Below are 18864 nucleotides of genomic sequence, written 5' to 3' on the forward strand. Positions count from 1 at the left end.
CATATATGATAACTAATAGACAAATCCATGATTCATGACAAGACGAGATATGGTACAGATTTGAGACACTTTTAACTGTTATTTTGTATGTCTGATGTAGAACTTTGCTCCATGTGTTTATATAACCTGAGCTCTCCAGGTCAGGTGCTGATGAACAAGTTAAACTATACATGTGCCTGACATCCTCCACAGCCTGTGCACAGTGAGGCAATGCAGCAATTATCAGTGGTGTGCTCTACTGCTGTACTTATAGACCATTGCTCAGAAATATTTCATTGGGAGGCCAGGAAATTGAGAGTACCCTGCCTTACCACATGGCTCTCTTAGCAAAACAATACCAATATGGATGTCACTGTCATTTTGATAGTTGATTCTTGGATTTCAACTGAAAATATTTTCAGTTCCCTAGAGGGGTATGGAATAGAAATGTATCTACTAAATCTCAAGGTGTAGATGAGTGGATAAGTCTTAGAACCAATATTGCATCCTAAACTCCTGCATAAAATTCTATCTAGTCATGGAATTTACCTGGAGAGGGATACCATCCAAAAATGACAAGATTAAATTTGGTAGATAGTTTTTAAGAAATCCAGAAAGCATTTTCTTTGACAAATGATAGTGGTATTTGAAGATGAAGAGCTTCAGAATGTCTTCCTTCAGCCAGGGCGAAATCTAGTAAGGCATTGCAATAAGAAATATTTCCATTTTTCAGTCTCCAACATCATTCTGGGTATTGAAATCTTCAAAGGGACTGATCTCGGAGCTGTTATGAGTCATGGCATTGTGACTTTGTCTCCTGAGTCACTCTTCCAAGGTGTATTTCTTTCGATAAACTAATTTCCAGATATTCCAGAAGGCTTAGGGCGAGTGCTTGACTGGAATAATAGCAGAAGAAGCCTGAAGAAATGTGTCTCAGGCACTTGATAATGACTGAAAGGGAGACAGGAAACAGATAGCAAAGTTTTTGTTGGGAGAAGGGATCCGTAATGTTCCTAACTAGGAAATTCAGTGATACAGAAAGAAAATAGACAAACCAACATCCACGAATGAGATACAATCAATAAACACCCATGTAAGCACTGGAAATAAAGAACATCTGAGCCATTTTATTAAATCTTTCTGGGGCAAATACAACAGCAATGAAATGGTGCACCTGGGCTTGTCTCCAAGGACAAGCGTGACAAAACCCAAATGAGCAATGATGATCCTAGAGCTGCCCAACTGCTGCTCCAGAGGTGATCTATGCTGCCCAGAAAACTGCGCTGCCTGCTGGAAAGGATGTGCTGGAAACCCTGCTTCCTATGCTCAGAAAATTTTGTAACTTCACCTCCCGACTCTTCAACAAAATCCCACCAAAACCAAGGAAGGGTTTGTCCTAGTTCAAACCCTTGAAAATCGACCTATAAGGACCACGTCCTTCCCTTCACACTAGCAATCTCGGCCAATCTGCAATTGGCTGGGAAAACCCTCCAAATCTGCCCCAAACACTGAGATAGTATCCCCTATGGCTTTCCTCCTTTCTCTCAACTGATCCCAGCTCTGTAGCTCTCTCCACCAACTCCCACATGAGCCCCAAAATGACCCTCTGCGTAGTCCACAACAAGAGTAAGTCGAGCTGCCCAAACGTAGCAACCTCCTGCTCCAAAACTCCTCCCAAAGGCTGATCCTTTGCTGTACTCCAACTCTCCAAACTTCCTCGGCAAGTGCTGCTCAGATGAGCTCCCAATCCCTTCTGCGTGTTTGCCTCTCTACTTGTTTCAAAAATATGCTCTGTTGGTTCGAAGGCTGAGTGGTATGGCCACAAATCTCCTCCTGTTCTCCTCAAGGTAGTGTGAAATGCCTTCCTAGGGTGGCACTCGAAGTTCCCCAAAGGAAAGGTTGAGTCTCTTGCCTGAAAAACTCGATGCTAAACAACCAGGTAACTCGTCTAAGCAGCTCGAGCAACTCTAGTAAATTCGATGTGCAAATAAATACCTCAATTGGTAAGCTCTTTCTCCTTATATCTTCGTTGGCCTTCCTTTACTCATGTGGGTCCCTTTCCAAGCCATTCGATTCCCCTCCAAGGTTTCGAATTGCCCAAGTGCATTTTCCCACGTGGGTGCCCCACACCTTCCACTAGCAATCTACATCAACCTTCCCTTTTCCTAAGTTCCTAAGTAAAAAATGCTTGGGTTCTTTTACTTATCAAAATTTATGCAAAATTGTGGAGAGACCAAAACTTGTTACAAATCTATTTGAGAAAGGACATGACAGTCTTCCCCTCCCAAATGATGTTTGCCCTCAAGCAAATTCAGCGTTGGGTACTCCAGAATGTCCTCACCCTCCCATGTGGCATCCTCATCCGGTAGGTTCTTCCATCACACCAAAATCTCCCTAATGGTGTTGCTTGTCAGCTTCCTCTCCTGGGTCTCCAAAACTAGATGGCCCTCATCATCCAGTGGGATTAACTCTACTGTTGTTGTCACTTGTTGTCCCAACACCTTTTTGAGGCATGAGACATCGAAGATGTTGTGAATTCTGCTCCCCTGAGGCAGCTCTAGCTCGTAAGCCACCTCTCCAACTCATCTGACCACCCGGTACGGCCCATAAAAACGTGGTTGTAACTTCTCGACTCCTTTTTGCTTCAAAGTGGACTGTCTGTATGGCTGTAACCTGAGACACACCAAATCCCCCACCTCAAAGTGTCTCTCAGTTCGGTGCCTGTCAGCATACATCCTCTGCTGATTTTGTGTTGTTACCAAGTTGTCCTTGAGAGCCTTGAGGATGTCTTGACTCTCTAGGATTCCAGTCTTTGGCCTTTGGCGCCCGGCTGTCTCCAAAAACAATGTCAGCAAAAGATAATGCATCATAACCATACAAAGCATGTAAAGGAAGCATACCGATGAACATTTGATGGGTGGTGTTGTAGCTGTACTCGCCCAAGTGCATCCATCTAATCCAAGCCCTTTGCTGCCCAATCACATAGTTCCTAAGGTACCCTTCCAGCTGTTGATTAACTCGCAAATGTTAGTAGTCAAAATCATTCAAGGTATGGCTTATGAGCTATGGATTTTGATTTACAAGAAAAGTCCTAACCGCTTCTATGATTATTTCTTTATTTGGTTGCATGGTTGAAGATTTATTATTGTATTTATCTTGCTGTCCTATATGACAGACTGCTAAGACTGCATAAAAATGCAAGGGCATGGAGCTATTTTATATGTTTTCGCCCACTTATGGTGTAAATACACCTCTTTGGAGTTACCAAAGAGTATAAGTGGGAAAGAGGTTATTTGTAGAGGTTTGAGGGACTCTCCCCTCTAGCTTGTATGACTGAAAATGTAAATTTCTAGGTGGTCAGAAATCACTTTTCAAAATTCCCGAGTTATGAAATAAAATCATATATTTACAGATTTAAGATTTGCCAATAAAACAACTGGAAATTATACTAAAGCAACTCTAAAAATGTTGATATTGCAACTAGACTCTATAGAGTTGTTCTAACCAAATCTCAACAAAGGTACTTGTAAAGGCTTGACACTTGGGTAAAAAAACGTGGCTGGAAATGCAGATCCAATTGACTTAAGTACTCCAAAAGTGACAAATCGAACTCCCTCCAAGTCAAGTTGGCCTTGGCTAAGAGACACGTCCATTCACCCTAGAAAAACTATTATAAAAAGGGATCTCGAGCTCCTCATTTGGGCAATTCGTATTCCTCACTCAAGATAGTTTATGGGCAAAGGCAACAAAGGACAAGAAGGATGAAAAAGGAGGACAAAATCTTCTGTCTCTCTCTGGCATCTTGCACATGTGGCTTAGTCTCTCTCTCTCTTTGTGATTCAAATCTTTCTGGGGTAACTGTCACTGGGGTGTCGAAATTTTCTAGGTTACTGCAGGCTGAAATTCTGGGCTACTAGACAGTTGTTGGGTGGCCAAAATTTCTAGATCAGACAGGCAGAACGAAGTGCATGATCAGTTTGGGTGACTTGACTTGGAGGAGAAGAGCTAGTTTGACTATAGGTCTAGGTGTGTCTCTTATTAAACAAGAAGAATTTACCTATTGAAAGGGTTGTTGGGTTTTTCCCTGTAGTGGTTTTTCCCAAGGTAAATCTTGTCTCACTTTTGTGCATTGTGATCTCCACTATTCTACGGTTCTTCATTGTTGAATTTTGAAGTATAATTGCTAAATGATATATTGGAATAAGCTAAAAGAAGATCTACATCAAAAGTAATTATCAGAATTTCAAAAACATTGTGCCAACTATAATTGCACTAGAAAATCAACATGGTATCAAAGCTTTGGTGACAAAAGGAAGATATAGTGAGATTAGTTTCTCAGAAATCCTAGAGAGAAAATTTTGTTGGAATCATTTTTCATTGGAATCTATGGCGTCCTCCATGAAATCCGAAAACAAGTTAGACGGAGGTTCAAACTTCAGAGCTTGGAAAGTCAAGATAGACCTTATTCTTGCCAAGAACAATGTGTTAGATATTGTGACAGGTAAGACTACCGAACCAATCAATGTAGCTAGAAAAGAGAATTCCAAGGAGGATGATATTATTGCCATGAGTCTAATAGTGGACTCTATTAGAGGTCAGGATAAACCTTATTCTTGCCAAGAACAATTTGCTAGATATTGTGACAGGTAAGGCTACCGAACCAATAACAATTTGCTAGATATTGTGACAGGTAAGGCTACCGAACCAATCGATGTAGCTAGAAAAGAGAATTCCAAGGAGGATGATATTACTGCCATGAGTCTAATAGTGGACTCCATTAGAGATCATCTTATTCCCTACATTGCAAAGCTTGGCACCTCCAAAAAGATGTATGATGCCATGACAAATCTCTAACTATCAAGAATGTTGGTCAGTCCATGAGTTTGAAGAATGAGCTCTAGAATACAAAGATGTCAAATCATGACACTGTGGCTTCATACTTGATAAGTAAGGATTTCACAAATCAGAGATCAAATTTCAGTTACTGGAGAATCTATTCCCGATCAAGAACTTGTGACTATAACACTCAATGGTCTTCTTAAATCATGGGATGCATTTGCAGCAAGCATAAGCAGTTGGAAAGAAGCTCCTTCATTTGAGCAATTATGAACATCATGTGCTCAAGAAGAAGCAAGATTGATGATTAGAGATCGTCAAGATGAGGAAGTTCAAGCCCTTGCAGCTCACTTCAAGGGAAAGAAGAAGTTTGGACCTCAATATAAGAAGTCGGGAAATGGATCTTTTTCCTCTAAGAAGAAGAAAGACTTATCTAAGATATAATCCTATGGTTGTCAAGAATATGGACATTTCAAGAGAGATTCTCCTAATATGGCTAACAAAAGAAAAGGAAAACAACATGCTTCTGCAACAGAAGTTGAAGAAGATGAAAATTCGAAGAAGCCCAAAGGTGAAAAAGATTTCTTCTATTTTTCCACTTTGACAAGTTCCTTTGCAGATGATGATGACTTGTGGCTAGTAGATAATGGGGCATCAAGATACATGACCAAAGAGCATGGGAATCTTTCAAGCATGACAAAAGTTGTCTCAAAGGGTTGAATTGGGAGACAATAACAACTATGCAGTCAAAGGAGTTGGAAAGGCATCCATAGAGATGGAATTTGGTAACCATGTTCATCTCAGCAATGTCCTTTATGTACCAGGTTTGGAAAAGAATCTTATCTCTGTTTCTTGTTTAGAAGATAAAGGAGGTAGCATTGCTTTTGTGGATGGAAAAGTACTCATTTGGTCCAAGGGCTCTAGTATAGATGATGCTTGGGTTATTGGGATTCGTGATGGAAGACTGTATAGACCTGTGAGTCAACCAAATCAAGCATTAGTACATGACGAAATAGATCCAAATGAGTTATGGCACCGAAGGTATGGGCATCTTCATTTTAGAGCATTGCTTCATTAAGTGAAATAGTGTTAGGGGTTCCTAAACTACAAATAAAGAACGATGGTGTATGTAAAGGTTGTGCTCTTGGAAGAACAGTAAGAAACCATTTCCAAATAGTGACAACAGATCTAAGGAAGCCTTGGACCTTATTCATTCTGATGTATGTGGTCCAATGGTCATAAAATCGCTTGGTGGTTTGTTGTATTATGTGACATTCATTGATGACTTCTCTCGTAAGACATTGATATATGTCTTGAAGACAAAAGATGAGGTGTTCGACAAGTTCCGGGAATTCAAAGTTGAAGAGTAAAACTTGACAGGTAAAAAGATCAAGATACTGAGATCTGAAAATGGAGGAGATTACACCTCAAAAGAACTTGTTGCTTTCTGCAAGCAGGCTGGGATTAAGAGGGAGCTAATTGCTCCCTATAATCCACAACAGAATGGTGTAGCAAAATGAAAGAATAGGGAAAAATGAAAGAACAGATCCATTGAAGAATTTGTCAAGGCCATGGTGCATGATTTGGACTTGTCCTTGTTCTTATGGAGCAAAGCATCACAAACAACTGTGTACATTCGAAATCGAAGTCCTCATAGAATTTTGGAAGGTATGAATCTTGAAGAAGCCTCCTCCAAAAGGAAGCCAAAGGTTGCGCACATGAGAATCTTTGGTTGTCTTGTATATATTCATGTTCCTAAGGATAAGATGTATTGTAACTTTTTCTGACACCTTTAAAAGTTACAATTTTTTTTTAAATTTTCCAAAATTCGCCATGCCTTCCTTCAATCCTATCCTTGCCTTGGCAAATGCCTTCCTTTAAATATCATTCCATTTAACTCTTTCCATTGCTAATGGATGAACTGTATTTTGAGTTTTTTATAAATTTTTTGAGTTACTTTTAATACTTTTGATTTTAAATAAAATAAAATTTTATAAAATATATTTAATTATAATTTTTGTAAAATTATTTATTTAAAATATTGAACTTACATTAAAAATATCAAGCCAACCCAATATCTAAGTATAGAATCACATTTGTTACCATGTATTACGGGTAATCAAAAGTCAAAGGCAATGAGTCAAATCAAACCTATGTCCCCACCCCACATTTCACACATTAAAATTCCATTACATAAATTACCTCGAGATGTATAAGTAACAATCCATAGTTTCCAGGGGGGTTTCTTATCCAACCTTTAACCTACTGTCTACCACCCCCCCCCCCAAAGTTATTTCACCCTTTCCCCTTTTTACAATTGTCTCTATTTCATGCATTGCGGGACCCCCCCACCTAAACCATTTACCATCTACTCCCCCCCGCAAGATCATTTCAAAACCCTTTTTTTATTCGAAATGTTTATGAGGTATGCAAGCAAATCTAAAAATTATAAAGTGCGACATCCAGGGCAATGATGGAAGGAGCATTTTTATTTTTATTGGAATGAGATTATGGGCAAAACCTTTTTTTACATTGATTCGAAATGTTTACGAGGTTTGCAAGCAAAACAAATTTAAAAATTATAAAGTGCGGCAATGCGGCAATGATGGAATTTACTGGAATGCGATTGTGGGCGAAAGCTTGAGGTAAGAGGAGGCTAAGTAAAATGAGGTAAAATGAGGATAAAATATATAGATTTAGGGAAAAACAAGACATGGATTTCAAACAATGGATGAGGAAATATTTCAAGATTTTATTTATGAAATTCGTGAGGAAAGGAATCGTAAAACAAGACATGGTTTTATATTGAAGACATGGGTTTTCAAAACCAAAGGAAGGAATTATTTTTATGGAAATATGATTTTATAGATCTTTGGGAAATATTTTTATCAAAATATCTTATTCCCAAAAGTTTAAGATTTATATTTTTGAAAATTAAAGAATGTTGAAAAATTAATGATTTCCAAACATTTTTCAAATTTCTCGACAATGATTGATTACCTGAAGGATAATTAAGATAATTGAATTATCAAAGGACAGGGGATTAATCAATTCTATAAAAAGGGATCAACTAATAATTTGATTTTAGTTGGCAGTTTTTAGGCCACAGATTGCAGATTTCAGATTGTTGGTTACAGGTTTTTATCACAGGTTACACACAATTAATTCTGATAATGACTCCATGCCCAACAGATACAAGGCACAAGCCTACAGGTTCTCTGCATCCCACAGGGGGAAGCAGTCCCCAGTTGGACTTGATGTTTTAACTTTTTCTAACACCTTTAAAAGTTACGATTTTTCTTTAAATTTTCTAAAATTCGCCATGCCTTCTTTCAATCTTATCCTTGCCTTGGAAAATGCCTTCCATTAAATATCATTCCATTTAACTTTTTCCATTGCTAAAGGATGAATTGTCTCTAAGGTTTTTATAAATGTTTCTGAGTTATTTTTAATAGTTTTGATTTTAAATAAAATTTAATTTTATAAAATATATATAATTATATTTTTTATAAAATTATTTATTTAAAATATTGAACTTACATTAAAAATATTGAGTCAGCCCAATCTCTAAGTATCAAAACCACATTTGCTACCATGTATTACAGGTGATCAAAAGTCAAAGTTAGTGAGTCAAATCAACCCTATGTCCCCATCCCGCGTTTCACACATTAAAATACCATTATATAAATTACCTCGAAATGTGTGAAGTAACAAATCTAAGTATCGAAACCACATTTGTTACCATGTATTATGGGTGATCAAAAGTCAAAGTCAATTAGTCAAATCAAACCTATGTCTCCACCCCACACTTCACACATTAAAATACCATTATATAAATTACCTCGAAATGTGTGAAGTAACAAATCTAAGTATCAAAACCACATTTGTTACCATGTTCCCATGTATTACGGGTGATCAAAAGTCAAAGTCAATGAGTCAAATCAAACCTATGTCCCCACCCCGCATTTCACACATTAAAATACCATTATATAAATTACCCCGAAATGTGTGAAGTAACAAATCTATGGTTTGTTGGGGAGTTGCATATCCAACCTTTAACCTACCCCCATCCTCGCCTCTGCAAAGTTGTTTCACTCTTACCGCTTTTTACAGTTGTCTCCATCTCATGCATTGCGGGACCGCCCTACCTAAACCATTTACCATCTACTATCCCCCCGCAAGACTGTTGTAAAACCATTTTTTTACATTGATTCGAATATATAAATGTTAGGTGGGAATGCCTATGAGGTATGCAAGAAAATTTAAAAATTATAAAGTGTGTATCAAGGGCAATAATGGAGGGATCATTTTTATTTTTACTGGAATGAGATTATGGGTGAAAGCTTGAGGTAAGAGGAGGCTAAGTGAAAAATGAGGATACATGTTCCAGATTACAAAACATGGAGTTTCCAATGCTAGAAAGAGGGTAAAATGAGGAACATGTTCCAGAATACAAAACATGGAGTTTCCAATGCTAGAAAGAGATGTTTCCTCCTTGTGGAATAATTTTACAGAGAAATAATGTTTTTAACTATGGATATAAGAAGGAAAATTTGGATAAATTCTTATCCAAAGATTTTACAAAAGTAAAAAGGGAAACTAATAGTTATTTTATGGGCGAAAGCTTGAGGTAAGAGGAGGCTGAGTAAAAAATGAGGATACATGTTCCAGATTACAAAACATTGGAGTTTCCAATGCTAGAAAGAGATGTTTCCTCCTTGTGGAATAATTTTCAGAGAAATAATGCGTTTTACTATGGATATAAGAAGGAAAATAATTATAAAGAGGAAAATTTGGATAAATTCTTATTCAAAGATTTTTCAAAAGTAAAAAGGGAAACTAAAAGATATTTTTACAATGATGGCAAAACAAAACATGGTTTTCAAAGAAAAATGAAATTTTACAGAGGAGAGAAATAATGCTTTCTACTATGGATATAAGAAGGAAAGTAAATATGGTATATACTTTTCGATAGTTGGAACTTTATCTCCCGAGCGACAATTATTTTTTTGTTTCTGGTAACAAGGATCTTCCACTGTGTGGGGGCGAGGAGGCTGAACCCTAGTCGTCTCTGCCCCTGGTTTTGAGCCTCTGCATCTTGGCCGGGATTCGTTGGTTTTTGTTGTTGCAGATGGTGCAAGTTGGCCGCGTGCTAGCTTGTCTTTTGCTGAGTTTTGGAGCATTGAGGGAACATGAGCATGGAGAACCTGGCCGACACTGTTTTTATTTCGTGCCGCTGCAACTTGGCTGGGTGTCCTGGGGCTTTTGAAGGCTGTTGTGGAAGATCGGCGACAGTTTGTTTTTTATTCTGGTTCGTCTGATACAAGAGGATAATTTGAGGGGGTGGGGAAGGAGTGGCTACCTTGGAAGCCTTTTCCCCCATTTCGTGCCTCTCTTTCTTGTTTGGGATTCCAGGGTTTGAGCTTACCTGTCACAGATTCTTTTATCAGGAGTCTTCGTATTTGCCTGTGGTGGTCCAGTGCCGGGTCTGAGTTGTTCATGGTCCAGTTGGTTCTGCCTCTTTGCACGAGCACTCTCTTGGGGCTGCACCACTACTTTTTATTTGTTGTGTTTTGTAGTGGGTATGGGGTTTCTCTGTTACCCTCTACAGGACTGCTCTGGGGCTCATTTTCTGGGCAGACTATGATTGGTTTATGCAGGGTTTCGGCTATCTGGCTTTGGCAGGCATATGTTCCTATCACGGTTTTTCTGGATAATGTATTTTGCCCCTTTGGGGTTTCTGGGCAACTGGTTTTGCAAGATTGCTGGGGTTTTCGCACCGGTTTTTTTTTTTTTTTGCCCTAAAGCCTGTTATTTAGGCCTTTTCACGAATACTCCATTTGGAGTATTGAATTGTAAGTGGCTCCACCCACTATTCTACATATGCTTTTTGTATCTACAACATGTAATTTTCTAAAAATCAATGAAAATCACGATTTTCTCCCCGAGAAAAAATAAGGAAAATAATTATAAAGAGGAAAATTTGGATAAATTCTTATCTAAAGATTTTACAAAAATAAAAAGGGGAACTAAAAGATATTTTACCAATCATGGCAAAACAAAACATGGCTTTCAAAGCCATGGGAAAGAAATCAGTCGATGGTTTTATGAAATATATTTATGAATCTTATTTATTCATAGGTAAAATGAGGATACATGTTCCAAAATACAAAACATGGAGTTTAGAATGCTAGAAAGAGATGTTTTCTTGTGGAATAATTTTATAGAGGTAGAAATGAAATTTTACAGAGGAGAGAAATAATGTTTTTTACTATGGATATAAAAAGGAAAATAATTATAAAGAGAAAAATTTGGATAAATTCTTATCCAAAGATTTTACAAAAAGAGAAATAATGTTTTTTACTATGGATATAAAAAAGAAAATAATTATAAAGAGAAAAAATTGGATAAATTCTTATCCAAAGATTTTACAAAAGTAAAGAGGGAAACTAAAAGATATTTTACCAATCATCAAGAATACAAAACATGGAGTTTCCAATGCTAGAAAGAGATGTTTCCTCCTTGTGGAATAATTTTACAGAGGTAAAAATGAAATTTTACAAAGGAGAGAAATAATGTTTTCTACTATGGATATAAAAAGGAAAATAATTATAAAGAGAAAAATTTGGATAAATTCTTATCCAAAGATTTTAGAAAAGTAAAAAGGGAAACTAAAAGATATTTTACCAATCATGCAAAACAAAACATGGTTTTCAAAGCCATGGAAAAGAAATCAGTCAATGGTTTTATGAAATATATTTATGAATCTTATTTATTCATAGGTAAAATGAGGATACATGTTCCAGAATACAAAACATGGAGTTTCCAATGCTAGAAAGAGGGTAAAAGGAGGATACATGTTCCAGAGTACAAAACATGGAGTTTCCAATGCTAGAAATAGGTAAAATGAGGATACATGTTCCAGAATACAAAACATGGAGTTTCCAATGCTAGAAAGAGGGTAAAATGAGGATACATGTTCCAGAGTACAAAACATGGAGTTTCCAATGCTAGAAAAAGATGTTTCCTCCTTGTGGAATAATATATAGAGGTAAAAATGAAATTTTACAGAGGAGAGAAATAATGTGAAATATATTTATGAATCTTATTTATTCATAGGTAAAATGAGGATACATGTTCCAGAAAACAAAACATGGAGTTTCCAATGCAAGAAAAAGATGTTTCCTCCTGGAATAATTTTTGCAGAGGTAAAAATGAAATTTTATAGAGAGAAATAATGTTTTTTACTATGGATATAAGAAGGAAAATAATTATGAAGAGCTTATCCAAAGATTTTACAAAAGTTAAAAGTGAAACTAAAAGATATTTTACCAATCATGGAAAAACAAGAAATGGTCTTCAAAGCCATGGTTTCCAATGCTAGAAAGAGGGTAAAATGAGGATACATGTTCCATAATACAAAACATGGAGTTTCCAATGCAAGAAAAAGAGGTTTCCTCCTTGTGGAATAATTTTTACAGAGGTAAAAATGAAATTTTACAGAGGAGAGAAATAATGTTTTTTACTATGGATATAAGAAGGAAAATAATTATAAAGAGCTTATCCAAAGATTTTACAAAAGTTAAAAGTGAAACTAAAAGATATTTTACCATCATGGCAAAACAAGACATGGTTTTCAAATCCATGGGAAAGAAATCAGTTGATGGTTTTATGAAATATATTTATGAATCTTTTTTGTTCATAAATATATAAATTCAAGGAAAAACAAGACGTGGAGTTCAATCAATGGATGGATTTACTGGATAAAATCATTTGAGGAAATATTTCAAGATTTGATTTATGAAATTCATGAGGAAAGGAACAGTAGAACAGGACATGTTTTTTCAAAACCACGGAAGGAATTATTTTTATGGAAATATGGAAATATGATTTTATGGATCTTTGGGAAATATTTTTATCAAAATATCTTATCCCTAAAAATTTAAGATTTATATTTTTGAAAATTAAAGAGACAAAAAATCAATGATATCCAAATCATTTTCAAATTTCTCAACAAAAAGATAATTAAGATAATTGATTTATCAAAGTATTTTATCAAAGGACAAGCGATTAATCAATTCTATAAAAAGGGATCAAGCAACCAGATTATGGGCATATTAACTGAGTTTTAGGGAGTATCTTCAATAACCTTCAAATTTTGAGGAAAAAGATCAACAGGCAGAAGATTAAGGCAGATTTGTGACAAAAAATGGGCAACCAATTTCAAGAATAAAGTCAGCAGTCAAGCAATCATTTCCAAATTTACAGGAAGAATCTTAAACAACTTCAGATTTCTTTGCAGAAGAATAAAAAACCAAAGGATCACTCCCAGATTTTAACGCAAAAGACTTTCTGCGATTTCTAGATTTTCTGCAGCATATTGTACTTTTAGTTTATTTGATAGGGTTTGTTTCCTATAGACTAGTGACAATTTGAGAAATAGGTTCTCCTATATATTGTTTCAGTTTTCATTATAAAAGGGTTGGCTTTTGATGCCAAAACCCTGCCATTTTTGTAAAGACTTTTATTACAAAAAATTTATTTGAAGTATTCTAGCTTTAGTTTCATAACAAAAATAGTTTCTCATGTATGTCTTTCCTTGTTATTCCAGAATCCCTTTTTGCATATGTTCAAGGTAACATAAGAGTTAGGGAAATGCTACGTTTGAGTATCAACCTCCTTGACAGACCGCTGCAAAAGTATCATCATTATGGAGATTAGCTAATTAAACAGACTGTTTGAATTAGCTCCGCTGAATCATTTAATTGTTGCCTTCTATCATCTCTTGAATGTATAATTGTTTGGTTGTAGAAGTTTTCCACATGCATCTACTAAATTTGGTTGATTAAGTATTCAATATGAATACTTAATTATCTGATTTCTCTTCAATTAATCCACCAAACTCTTTAAGCTATGTCTTTTTGTCAGAACTACACATTGGCACTTTGATTAAGTTTTAGCAAAAGTGCTCTTTATTTTTGAGCAGAGATTGGTTATTCATCAACAACCACCTACAACAAATAATAGATCTGGCCATTGTGCTTCAAAGGTTGTTGTCCAGTGACAGTGAACAACGTTAAAAAAGCCTCGTAACACTTGAGGGAGCCCCCTCTGGTTTGAGAGCTAGCTAGAAGTTAAAGTTTGGTTGAGTTGGTTTCTCAGCGCAGTTTCGCAGTGAAGCACTGCCTTTGAGAAACAAGTACAACATTTGGCATCGTTGTTGGGGAGCGAAGGAACGATGAAATCTTTCCCTAGACAACGATTAAGACTAGATCTATTCCTTTTTGGTGAACAAGTATTAGGCATTTGGTATTGGTTGCAATTTATTCACCTAGCGGCTCCACTTTGTTTATATGGCAATTCCAATGTGTTCCAGATTTTGCTAGTTCAAAATGACAAGTGCATCTCTTGCTATGATAATGGCATGCAACAATATATTTTTCTTTGTTAGAAATACAATTTCTAGTTTTCTATTTAACTATAAAAATACACCAGATGAGTTCTGAATGTAATATATATATATATATATATATATATATATATATATATATATATATTGATAAAATTCGAATGATGATTATAAGGTTGAGGCGGTGCTCCTTTAATAGCAATTGACTGGCCATGCCTAATTAGAGAGACACGTCCCTTGGTGACTAATGTCTCTTGATTTAGCTAATTATTTGTTAATTAATTGATTATAATTAATAATTTATTTATTTAAATAATATTTTAATATTTTAATATTTTAATTAATTTTTATGAATTTAAGTTCATAAGATTGCCTTCCCTTTAAGATGATGTCCTCAAAGCATAGGTAGGCCTGGGTGTTGATGCAAGAAACATTCTGATTCCCAAGACGAATCTTCCTCTGGTAACCTCTTCCATTTGATGAGGTATTCCTTTATTGTCTTGGATCGTAAAACCTTTTCTCGGGTAGCAAGTATACCTTCAGGTTTAAGGACTATTCTTCCTTCTTCATCGGTCTCTGGTATTTTTGTTTGTGCTATTTGGTTTTGCCCTAATACTCTTTTGAGACTTGATACGTGAAAGGTATTATGGATTCAACAATTGTCTGGTAACTTTAACCCGTAAGCTACACTACTTATCTTTTTGATTATCTGAAACGGTCCATAATATTTAGGTGACAACTTATTTTTTCCTTGTTGTTTTAGTGATAGTTGCTTATAAGGTTGGAGTCTAACAAAGACCCAATCTCCCTCCTCGAACTCTCTTTCGTAGCAGTGTTGGTCGGCTTGTTGTTTCATTCTATTACGAGCCATAATTAGATTTTCTTTTGATTATCTTTTGAATTTCTCCTAGGTGGTCTTTAACTGTTGGTACCCTAGAATCAAGGAGTGCAAAGTCCTTCCACCTGGGTGGCACGTAACCATATAAGGCTTGGAAGGGTGTCATCTTAACTGATGTGTGGTACGTGGTATTATACTGTCATTTTGCCAGGTGTAGCCACTGTGTCCATCTGTTTTGTTTATCTGTAACGGAACAACGAAGATATGTTTCCAAGCATTTATTAACTATTTCGATTTGCCCATCTGTTTGGGGGTGATAGGCCGAACTCGTGTTGAGGGATATTCCTGCCTGATGGCAGAATTCCTTCCAAAATTTTCTTTTAAATCTTACATCTTTATCGCTGACAATGACCTTAGGAAACCCATGTAGTTTGTAAATATTTTTACAAAACGCGTCAGCGATTTGTTTAGTTGTGCTAGTCTTTTTAATAGCCATAAAGTGGGCATATTTAGTGACCCTGTTGACTACTACAAATATTTTATCCTTTCCATCAGATGCAGGTAGTCCTTCAATAAAATCCATCGAAATCTCCTCCCACTTCTGATTTGGAATGTGTAGTGGATGTAGCAATCTTAGAGTTGGAACATTTTCTCTCTTGTTCCTTTGACAAATATCACATTCTACAACATATTTCTGAATTTCCTTGCTCATACCCTTCCAATAGAATGATTGTCGGATGTTGTAGTAAGTCTTGTAGAATCCGACATGTCCGGCTGCTGGCGAATTGTGAGACTCTTTTAGTATTTTCACCTTAAATTTGGATGTGGGTGTTAGGTAAATTCTACCCTTGTACCATAAGATGTCATTCTTCCACTCGAAGTTGGTATGCTGACTGATATCCTTAATCATGGAGTCACAATCTTCATCCTTGGCATATTTGGCTCATATTTTGTCCAACCATTCTGGAACAACTATCATGGCGGCACATGTTGTGTGGTCGTCATCCTTACGTGAGAGTGCATCAGCTACGACATTCTCCTTTCCCTTCTTGTGTAATATTTCTAAGTCGAAGGCTGACAACTTCTCCATCCACTTCTGTTGTTCTGTTGATAATGTCTTTTGCTGAAGTAAGAACTGAAGACTATTGTGGTTGGTTCGGATTGAAAATTTACTTCCAAGCAAATATTGGCACCACTTTGTCAAAGCATGTATGATGGCGAGCATCTCCTTTTGGTATGTTGATTTTAAGCCTTCTCGTTTATTAAGTTTTCTACTCTCAAATGCTATAGGGTGGTTTTCTTGCATTAATACAACTCCGATTCCGCATTAATACAACTCCAATTCCGAACCCAGAAGTTTCACATTCGACTATGAATTGTTTTGAGAAGTCAAGACTTACTGGTGTGGTTGACATTACTTCCTTTACTTTCTCAAAACACCCTTTTGCTTGGTCATTCCACTGAAAAGCATTCTTCTTTAACAAATTGGTCAAGGGTGTTGTCAGATGTGCATAATTTTTTATAAATCTTCTGTAATACCCAGTTAAACCTAAAAATCCCCTTAGCTTGGATATGTTCTTGGGTTTGGGCCATTCTTTGATTGCCTTGATTTTGTTGGGATCCACTTGGACTCCTTCCTTGGATATAATATGTCCTAGGTATTCAACTTCCTTTTGCCCAAACATACATTTTGATAGCTTGGCATAAAACTGGTTCTTTTCCAATACAAACAATACTTTTTCCAGATGTTTGATATGTTCTTTCCAAGTCTTACTGTAGACTAGAATATCATCGAAGAAAACTAATACAAACTTCTGTAGATAAGGGTGAAAGAGTTCATTCATGGTTGCTTGGAAGGTGGCTGGCGCATTTGTTAATCCAAATGGCATGGCCTTGAACTCATAATGCCCTTCATGAGTCCTGAATGATGTCTTTTCGACATCTTAATTTGGTAGTAGCCTGATCTTAGATCTAATTTGGAAAAGTATTCTGCACCGTGTAGTTCATCTAGGATTTCATCAATGAACGGAATCATAAACTTATGTTTAATAGTGATTTTGTTTAAACCTCTGTAATCTATATAATCGGAAGGATCCATCCTTATTCCTGACCAATACTACGGGTGTAGCGTATGGACTTCTACTCTTCGTAATGATTCAATGCTTCGGTAGGTCTTGTATTAAACGTTCTGTTTATGTCTTGTGGTGATGGGGTTAACAATATGGCTTAACATTTACTGGTGTTGAGGCTGGTTTGACTTCGATAATGTGTTCAATTTGCCTCTCAGGGGGTAACTTCATTGGTAGATCTTGGAAAACCTTCTCGTATTTCTGAATCAAGGATGAAATCTCTGATGGTTGATGAGTCCCTTTTGTCGATAATAATTCCAACTACTAACATTGTGCGACAAATGTTGGTGCCCCCTTGCAAATAAGTTTCTTCATCTATTGAGCGGAGATGACTTGCGTTGGTGGTGCCTGAAACCCGAACAACTTATATTTCCTTCCATCCCATTTGAATTTAATGAACTGCTTTATGTGATTTGCTGAATATGTGCCTAGTGTTTTTAACCATTGTACACCTAAAATGACATCTACTCCTCCTAGGGGAACTGTATAAAAACTTGACTCCATTGCATAGTCGCTTAATTGCAACTTAACCTTATGGCACTTGCCTACTCCATCTATACGTTTTCCATCTGCTACCATAACTTTTAAATTTGCTACCGGGTAAGCAAAAATGTTCAATCTTTTTGCAACATTGACATCTACGAAGTTGTGTGTACTTCTTGAGTCTACTAGAACTATAACGCTTTGCTTCTTGATGTGACCTTTAAGCTTCAGTGTTTGTGGTTGAGCTATCCTTATGATGGCTGCTAGGGATATTTGTGCCATATATTCTTCTGGTTTTGGACTAGGGTTTACATTTTCTTCATTTTCCTCTTCGTCAGAGCTGTTTTCTGAAGATTCCTCTTCTTGTTCGGCTTCACAGTTGTACAATTTTTGTGTTGCGCATTTGTGTCCTATGTAATATTTGTCTCCGCACTTCCAGCATTTGCCATCCTTTTTCCTTTCGACACTAGATTGTTGTTTCCCCTCATTTCGTAATGGTGGTGGAACGTAGTTGCTAGTATTCTCTGATGAGGGTTTACCTGCCTACCCCTTGGAATAGTTGTTAGTTCTGTTGTTACTAGCATATGGTGCTTTGTGAAGTTTATATTTCCGCTCGATAACTATGGCTGCGTGTCTAGCTTCCTCAATGGTTTTGGGTTTATGCCAGAGTTGCGGGGGAGCACCCCCCCCTCCGAACCCGCTCCCGAATCGTGCTCCGGGCGGGAGCGGCTCCAAAGTGCCTTGGGAGCGCGCTCCCAAAAAAAAAATTCCGCTCCCTGCCATTTTCAGGATCGCTGTAGGGAGCGATCGCTCCGTCACTTCGGGAGCGAAATTTTAAGCCCGGGAGCGATCGCTCCCGAACATTAAAAAATCGCTCCGGGAGCGTTTCGGGCGGCGCCGGGAGCAATCCGGCGGAAAAAAATTCCGCGGACCCGAAATAAATTAAATTTAAAAAAAAATTGTTTTAAAAGCCCAATGGGCCTAAAAAAAATTCATTATCACTTCATTGAGTTGAGTTTCATGGAGAGCAAGAGAAAAGGAGCAAGGAGAAGCGAGGAGCAAGCGCCGAGGAGCGAGGAGCAAGCCTGCAAAGAGTTAAGTAACTTAGTAATTTAGCTAGTTTAGTTAGTTTAATTTAGTTAGGTAGTAATTTAGTTAATTTAATTTAGTTTATTTAGTTTAAAAATCAT

General features: G+C 36.8%; 1 protein-coding gene across 4 annotated transcripts in view; it reads left to right on the forward strand.

Annotated features, from left to right (window-relative positions):
- Positions 1–18864, forward strand: part of LOC149228449 (exportin-4 protein) — a 408868-nt gene that overhangs the window by 371944 nt on the left and 18060 nt on the right. The gene's annotated exons all lie outside the window — the stretch shown is intronic.

The sequence above is a fragment of the Pinus tabuliformis genome, chromosome J (assembly GCF_031772625.1).
Source record: "Pinus tabuliformis cultivar Carrire ecotype Pingquan chromosome J, CPIR1, whole genome shotgun sequence".
Classification (NCBI taxonomy): Eukaryota; Viridiplantae; Streptophyta; class Pinopsida; order Pinales; family Pinaceae; genus Pinus; species Pinus tabuliformis.